The sequence below is a fragment of the Salarias fasciatus genome, chromosome 1, assembly GCF_902148845.1.
Source record: "Salarias fasciatus chromosome 1, fSalaFa1.1, whole genome shotgun sequence".
NCBI classification, from domain to species: Eukaryota; Metazoa; Chordata; class Actinopteri; order Blenniiformes; family Blenniidae; genus Salarias; species Salarias fasciatus.
Window position 1 is genome coordinate 15,290,205 of NC_043745.1, and position 9,326 is coordinate 15,299,530.

The following is a 9,326-nucleotide window of genomic DNA, read 5'->3' on the forward strand; positions in this document are numbered from 1 at the left end:
ATTTTATAAAATAAACTCCTAAGGTTGTTCTGTTGTGACAAAAAAAAAAAAAGTGATACACAAGTCTATGGAATAGTTCAGGGGTCCTTTTGGACTGTAGTGTCCACTGAAGCTGTTGCCGCTCATGCTTACAGCTGTGTGTTACAGCTGTTGCTTCAGGCTGATGAAGCTCATGATGGGTTGCACTTACCTCTAGGGTTGAGTGTGGTGTGACGGACTGACAGAGGTTTGAATCCAAGCCAGGCTTCTCTGTACAGAGTTTGCATGTTTTCCATGGGCATGCATTTCAGATTCGAAGACATTTCACTCCACAGTCTAAAAACATGCATACTCGATGAACTGGTGGCCCCAACATGCAATTGGGGTTGAATGATCACATGACCATGCTCATATATCTCTCTTGTGTTTAACTGCAGTTCAGTGAAGCTTAACACACACACACACACACACACACACACACACACACACACACACACACACACACACACAGAAATCATGTCCACGTTTTGATTTAGTTTGTTTTCATGTGGTGAAATGGCTTGTTTGTGTGCGTATGTAATTGTGTACTTCTGTGGTTTGATGTCACGCTGTAATTGTGACGATGTGTGTTTTTCACAATGATGAGTCCGACTCAACAAGGAAAAATAGAGGCCACGATAGCATGGACATCCCCAAGCTCCTAAAAGTAATCATACTATGTCAGTGTGTGTGTGTGTGTGTGTGTGTGTGTGTGTGTGTGTGTGTGTGTGTGTGTGTGTGTGTGTGTGTGTGTGTGTGTGTGTGAGAAACGACTGCGATACAAGCTCGGAGTAAGTAATGTGTAAGTGATAGACTTTGAAGGAGAGCTTGTCAACCTCTCCGGGATCTGAGCAGATGAAAAGCAGCACTGTGGAGCCTCCCGAGCTGCTGCTGTTGTTGTGCTGTGCTGCACCCCTGCTGCTCACTGGAGGGTGAAATGTGATCATGGAGGGCTGCCAGCACACATCAGGACCTGGCAGTTGAAATGGCAAGCCCAGCGAACTGGGATCTAACGCGTCTCTGCCGTCACTGTCCGCATCTCCACACTAGAGGGCGAGCGAGGCTTTCAGTCTGTTGTCTTTGTGGCTGTAACAGAAACCTCAAAACTGTGTCACTCAGTGAAAACAGAGGGATATCACAAGTAGCCTGGTAATTCAGTGTTGCTAAAGTGAGTATGTGTGTTTAACTCTAAGCCCTGGTCATAGGAAATCACATTCCTCTGATTTCATCCTTAAAGCAGGTCCTTCGGCCCTTCTTTCTACTACTTTCTTGAACTTTGAGTCACAGGTCCAGGGAATATTCTGGACTTGTTCCCCAGTCCATCAGGGCAAACACAGAGCAACTATACAGAAATCACACACACTCCCAGCAACAGCCAATTCACTGTCACTAACCATAATACATGTCTTTTGTACCGTGGTAAGACACCAGCGTACCCTGAGAAAACTCACTCAAACTGTACATGGAAAGAATAACAAGACCACACTTGATCCGGTGAGTTTATTGGTGATGGTGTGAGAATGCTGGTCACGACACCATCTTATATAACATCCATGGAATGAAACAAATCAAAATGTTTCCCGTGTGATTTCTGCCTGTATGAAGTGCAAATGTGTCCTGATTTAGAGAATCTTGTATTGAGCCTGGCGGTTAGAGAGACACACTTAAGCACTGCGGGGTCAATTCCTACAGTCAGTAGGTCATCACTGTGGGCCCCTGAGCATTGCCCTTCATGCCAGCCGCTCCCTGAGCGCCGGAGGTCAAATGCAGGCAGTGACGGCCTGCAGGTTAGACAAGCGGACTTGGGATTGGGACTTTGTAGATTCAAACCCCACAGCTGACGTATCACCACTGTGGCTCCCTGAGCAAGACCTTTGACCCCCATCAGGTCCCTGCAGAGCTGTAATGTGACTGAGAGAAGACATATTGGGTGGCTCAATTGTTAAGGAAGGTATTTCCCCAATGAGATTAGGAAAGTGTTATTAGTAAGATGTTTACATTGTTAGTCTGATAGTTACATACACAGTTATTTATTTCAATAAATGTTTCTTCAAACCTATAATTTTAAAATTAAAAATAGATTATTGTTGTGTAAAAGAAGAAAGAAATTATTTGCCAATGTTGTTCATATATCAGTAAACTCTCCCTCTTTTCTGACCCCTAGTGGACAGTTGGAATATCTGCAGTTATCTAAATCACCCGTTATGTCAGTAACCTGGGGCTGCATGGTGTTGGACTATATCTCAGGTTTGCAGGAGAGCCTTTTGAGTGGGATTTGCATGTTTGCATTTTTGACTGTCACAATGTAGCTTGATGACAAAAACATTGATAGCTTTGTCTCACCCACCCGTGGGAAAACAACACCCTTTCTTTTACATAAGTTAATGACAAAAAACTTATGGTCACGCACTCAACTGACTGCTCTTTTTCTTTCAGTGGCACATGTTGAATTTGTTCTCTTGAGTCCAGAGCTGCAGTAGACGCTGCACAGGTCAGACTATCCGTCCTCCCAGTTCGGCAGCGGCTCCAGCTCATCAGTCTGTTCATGCTCTGGTGTGCACTGTGGCCAGTGAGTGTCAGTTCAGTTGCAGTTTTGAAAACTAAGCGAAGCATGTTCAAGGAGGTTTACAGAGTTTCTCTCTCTCTCTCTCTCTCTCTCTCTCTCTCTCTCTCTCTCTCTCTCTCTCTCTCTCTCTCTCTCTCTCTCTCTCTCTCTCTCTCTCTCTCTCTACCTCCCCTCAGGGCATGGCAAAGGCAACTGTGGAGAGACACAGCCACAAATAGACTCTCTAAATATGGAGGGCTTCAGTCAGGAGAAAATGCATGATCGAATTTTGGGCCTCTCCATCAAACAGCTTCTATATAAGGCACAAGACAGAGGAGAGGTTGAACAGTGCATTCTGCTGGAATGACTGTGTTTTCAGTGTTTAGCTCAGTGTGGGTTTGTGTCCGCCTGCACCTCAGTGTGTTTGTACAGTATATGCTTGAGTTTTTTTTTTTTTTCTTCGCTCACATTTTTATCACTGACGCCAGAGGAATTACAAGACTGAACCAACATCATTAGTAGGTTAGACCCGTCCTCTTGGGTACATTGTTACATGCTTCCTTTTCAAATGCTTTCAGATTTGATTTGTATATCACAATGAAAGGTGTCAAGTTTCTACAATGACCGAAGGCACCTGCAAACACAGACAATGGAGGGTTGGTGCCTGCTGTGTCAGCAGTGCATCTGACATTCAACATCTGTCGTTGACATTACATAAAGTCCAAACTGCACTTTTCTTTTCCTGAGTATTGACCTTAACAAGAACGTTTTTGATCGCCTACCAGCCACCATTTTCTGAACACTTGATTACTGTGCGCTTCCCCTAACAAATAAAAATGTTGAACTTGTTCTTAAATGCATATCTTTATTTAATTACTAATTGCTTATTATTTAATTACTCGCTGTGTCGTCACTACATGTGACGCTCTTGTTGCAAACAGATATTTGTTTTCTGTCAAATATTTTAAAGGTTCTGTCATGCTGTGATGACCCACACTGCCCCACAGCTGGACGCTGGGCCAGAAAGTTTCTGTTTCAGACGCTGTGTGAACTGAGAATGGATCTACCAGATATTTCATATCATCCGAAATATGACAAGCTGAACACACTTCCACGCTGACTATATTATAATAATGAACACATGCCTCTGTGAGTCAGCCTCCTTCATTCCACAGTCTGGACTGTGCGAGTGTGTGCATTTGTGTGTGTGTGGTTATATATAAGCAATGTTGGACTGCGTCTATAACAGCAAAGACACAAATCTGTGCATGTTTGTGCGCACATGCAAGACCCATGCATGTGTCCTTGTGTCCATGTGTGGCGGCAGATGTTGCCCAAAGCCTCTGCAGTGTCTCCAGTGAAGTGCCGTCCGCTGACCTCCGGTAACACTTGAAGATGTGGCAGCCAGCTTGTCAAGGACAGCGCAGTCCTGTGGCTGATTATGAAGCTCTGCCTTTCATTAATATGCCTCACCTTCAGATGTGCTATATAGCATTTGCATGGCATTAGCATACATCTTTGGGCCATCCGTTTGTCACTGCGGCGTGGAGCTTTTGGGACCGACACCTGTTACACTGAGAGACAGATGCCACTCTCTGGCACGGCGGCACGGCGGAGGTTTGGGTGCAGGGAGTTGTTCAGACTGAGTGACAAAGGATAAACAGTACTCCCGGTGTATGTTCACATAATTAGGTAAATTTCAAGGCAGGTTTTTTTGAATAAAGAATATTGTGCCAATGATAAAATCACATAAACAATAAGCAACTTTTTGTGACCTCAGAGAGCTTAGACACATTTATCCAATAACAGCTTCCCCCAAAATGTTGTGACAGCTTTCTTTTGCTTAGCATTTATGTTTTTAAATATATTCAAGAGTGAGGTTTTTTTTGTTTTGTTTTTTGCCTCCATACTCAGTCGTGCAGCTCTTTACCTGCTGGTGACAGTTTTCTATGCTTCAAAAAGCCTCTTTTACTATGAACAAACATCTCTTTTGTTTTGATTTGTATGCTTGCAGTCTTGTTGTGAAGCCCTCTTTCAGCTCTTTACTGCAATAACATTTGAAGTAATGACTCATATAAACAAAGAAATTAAACAAGAGAATTAAAGATACACCACATTTTATAACCACTCAAAAAGACAAAACCGGCATATCAGTCTTTTTAAATATATTCAAAAAACATTCAAGCACCAGCAGTGAGAGTGTGTGACAAAGATAAATCATGCCAAAAATGTGCCTTTTTCCTGTTCTGTCACGTTAAATCCTCAACATCTGAGAAAATATCCAACCAATTCCCTCCACTGTTTGTGTTCGGGGAAGAAAATACAATATGTGGATGAGATCTGTTGTAGTAATCTTTCCCGTCTCAGGCCTATGCTCTGTCAGCTCTGAGGCAGTTCGGCCCGAGGATGCTGCAGCCAGGTGGTGACCCTGCATGCAGTACCTGGCACACAGCGGAGCGCGGAGAGCTGCGGCCAAATCCCAGAGCCAGAGAGCTGCCGACACAAGCCAATCTGCCACCACAAACAATGAACTGGGACACTGCCACAGATACAAGTACTGTAAATATAAACACATGTATCAGATGGTGAATGAGTGGTGTTTACAGACAGCTAAAGTACAAGAAATATATATATATATTTTTTTTACTATTTTACGATCTCTGACAGTAATGACTCAAAAATTCCAACTTTCACTGACAATTATTATTTTGTCTCTTTCTCTAATCCAGCAACACTTTGTATGACTACATCCCCTGCTGAATGGAAACACACCTCATGGGATGCGGCTTCACACAACCACTTCCGTTTAACAATGCAAAGCTGAGAAGATTAGTCGTTACGGCTAAAACAATGAGAAGAAAAGAGGTTTTTGAAGGTGAAAAGCGGGCAACACTCTTATTTAACTTGTTCGGTTCTTTTTCAAAAACTGTTCACCCTGTAATGCATGCATAACCAGAACTGAATTTAAAAATGTAACTATTACTTTTAAAGCAAGTCTGGGCCTTAGCCCCATCAACATTGCTGAAACGCTGCCTTCATGTGAGCCAGTGTGCACTCTTGGATTCTTGGATCGGGTCCTTCTGGCTGTCCAGTCAAGGTTGAAAACCAACGGTGATCGTGCCGTTTCTGTCGGGGCCCCTCGACTTTGGAACAACCAGCCTGTGGAGATAAGGCTGGCAGAATCTGCACCTTCCTTAAAAAGCTTAAAATTCACTTTTATATACTTGTTTTAAGCTACGGAATCTTTTAAATAAACAGTTTTAAATCCTCTTTTAGGAATTTAGTTTTGCTTCTTGTTTTTCTGTCAAATCACTTTGTAAAATTATGTTTTAAGAAGTAATCCTGAAGTGAAGTTGATAGCAAAGCAGAAAACTCTAAATATGCTGCCTCCCATAAATTCAATCAGTATGACAGTCAGGAAATTCTTAGTGTTTCCAGTGATCTTTTAGAGAACACCAACACAGCTTTTAAAAGAGGCTTCTGTAAGAATTAAGTTTTATTTTCATGAATTCAATGTTTAGCACGCTCACCTCACAGCAACATCGAGTCCTGATTTTGACTTATGTGTTTACTGTCTTCGGTGAGTTCGTTAAGTTTGAATCTGGAGGTTCAGCGGTTTGAGTCCCTGAGCAAGGCACATAATTTCCAGCTGCTACAGGGCACAACACTGTGGCCGTGTAGTTAAAGTTAAATATGAACAGAATAGGTTAAATGCAGGGAAATAGTTTCCTCAGGAAGATGAATAAAGGAAGCTTTCTTTCTAAATTGACTGTGAATGAGTGTTGATGTTGAATATGATTGTCTGTGGAAGCTGGATTCCTCACATAAAGCATGAAGTTTGTGTTCAGTTTGACTCTTCCATTCTGGTAGGCTGCTGTTGCTTCAGGGCAGCAGAAATTGTCAGATGTCAGATATTGCTTCCTAGTTGTCCCTGTAAGCCAAAGCAAAAACATATTTGGAATAAATGTTTTACAGTGATATGATGTTTTCGAATGCTATGAAAGATATCAAGCAGATGTAAGTTTTAATATTCAGTTTAGAATGTCTGAGCTTTCCATTAATCCCATTTTTATCCCATCTTTGTCAATGAACAAGTCTGGGTCGTCTTTTGATACACAGCAACCCAGAAACCCAGAAAGGATGCCTCAAAATCCTGTTGCACAATATGTCTAAAATCATCTCCAGCCGCGAGCGCCGCCCTCCTAAAGATGATCTCTGATTGGCTGCAGTTTTACGGGCTTGAATCCTCTTCATGACCTTTGTCAAATGTCATCACCGCTCTGTCTCTCCAATCTTCTGCATCGCTTTCCATTTTAAACCATCTATAATAGGAAGCCATAAAAATAATCTTTACTATCAGTGCCAGTCAGAGAGGAGAATCGCCACCTCATTACCACTCCTGTCTGAGGGGCTGATTATGGGACGGAAGGAACTCGGCAACAGAGCTGAGCCCGGGGCAGCCTGGTGGGCTCAGCCTGCTAATGGCTGCATGGGGTTGAACTGTAGCTCATTCCACTCTGCTGGATCTCTTTCCTCTTTCCTGGCGTTCCTCACTGAACCTGTTAAACAAAAAAATGAGGGGGAAAAAAAAAACATACACAATAATTGTGTTGAATGAAAGGAGTTGCAACAACAGCAGTTGAATTTCACTCAATTATCCTTGTTGCCTCCCTGGATCCTTTTAATGATCCAACACAGACAGAGCATTGTGATCCCACTGTGAAACACCCTGTGATGAAATAAACCATTGTGTGTGTCCTCGACCCAATATGCTAATCCAGGATTAATTATGGGCCAACCCTAATGAGTGTCTCTCTTGCCCCCTTAGATATGTAAATGTATCAGCAGTGGACAGTGTTGAGGGGCTGCTGTTAACCCTCTGTGTTCCTATAAAAAGGGCAGAACACAAAGACTAAGGATTAGGGCAATGGATTATTTCACATTACTGGAATTTATCAATATTCAGTTTGGACTCGCAGATGAATGTATATTGTTGAGAAGCCAGTAAAAGCTCACTCTGCATGTAACCTAAATTTGACCAGTGGAAATAAAAACACAAAGCCCACACATTTTTTTTTTGAATAATGTCCTCTAGAACTTTTTTTTTTTTCTGATGTCAGACATACGGACTGTCCACCACCAGCTTGTATCCCTAACAACACGGATGAAAAATTGCTTTTTCGCCAATTAATTAGTCAGGAAGTGTAAATATGGTCAGAGCCACAGGAAGTGTGCTCTTGTAACGCTTTCATCCTCTTCTCCCTCGCTTGAAAGGTGGGAGACAAAGAGAAGGAGATGTATTCATCAGGCATCAGTTAATATGAAAAGGCTGTCTCCATTTTATCTTAACATAAAGAATAAAAATCTTTGTCTCAAGATAAACTGTTGCTGGAAAAAATACAAATCGTCTTTTCTATTTGTGTTGGAGTTAAAGTGTTATTTAAATTGATACACCTGAGTGTGAAGAGGGGAAATATCTCTCTCTCTCTCTCTCTTCAAAATATATAAAGAGATTTCCTCAAAAGTAACACATGTAGAAAGTAATTATTTTACGTAGGTGTCACTCGTTTCTTTATCCGCGTGTACATGGGGCTGGAATGGATCCCATGTGTCCACAAGTGAAAACAGGAAACCCCAACGAGAGTCCATCACTGGGTAAACACGGACAAAAAGACAGATCAACGAACCTCAAATGCATATTTTGGACTGCAAAACTCACATGCACATCAGGAGTCCAGCAGCCCACAGTCTAAAGGGAAGTGTAATCTTACTCCTTCAAATCAAGCAGCAGTGACATTAAAGTGTATTCAATTCATGGCTTGTGTAAAAAAATAAAACTAAAAAAGTCAGTGGTATAAACTGAAGATATCTTAAGACGATGACCTCAATGTTTAAACTTAACCCCACTAATAACTGTTGTAATCTTTCAGTGAGATATGAACAAAAATTCTGTTGATTGCTGGTAGGAAGCTCCTTTTTATACCAACTGTCAGAGACTATTCCCACCAACACCGGACACAAGGAAAGGTACAGGAGAGGCTCCCAGCCAGCAATCAAACTTGGATTTTGTTTTGCTTTTTCCCCTGTGTCAGTATGAACCAATGAACCACTGGGTACCCTGCATGATATTAGTACGGTATATTCTTATGATACAAGTAGTTTGTTTCTGGGTTAAACAGGTGGGAATAGTACAGGACTGATGACTCCCTACTTAACTGAGAATGAACGAAATAGTGAACAGGGGTGAACACTGTTGTGTCAGTCACAGTGTGAAGTTACCGCCAGTTGATATATATCATAAAAAGGAAATAACACAACCACAAAAGAACTACATTTATTATATGGTATGACTGGTTTCAATGTTAGAGAAATTTTGTTAAATGGTAATTGGACTACACGTATACAGCACTTTTCACCCTGCAGGGGTCACAAAGTGCTTTACACTGTATTATCACATTCGCCCATTGACACACCGGTGGAGGCGGCTGCTATGCACGACACTCAATCCATCCACTGGGGGCAATTTAGAGTCCAGTGTCTTGCCCAAGGACATGCAGACAGGGGGAGACAGGAATCAAACTAACAACCTCCTGATAGAAAGACGACCGCTCTCCCTACTGAACCACAGCTGCCCATGTATGTTGTGTTTTTGAATTAAAAAAAGAAATGTTAAGTTGTGAAGCACTATAAGTTGCTTGAGTTTCTATTGAAAAGTTGAAAAGAGAATAACATGGCCATATCTGTCTTTCTTGTTGTTTTCTTT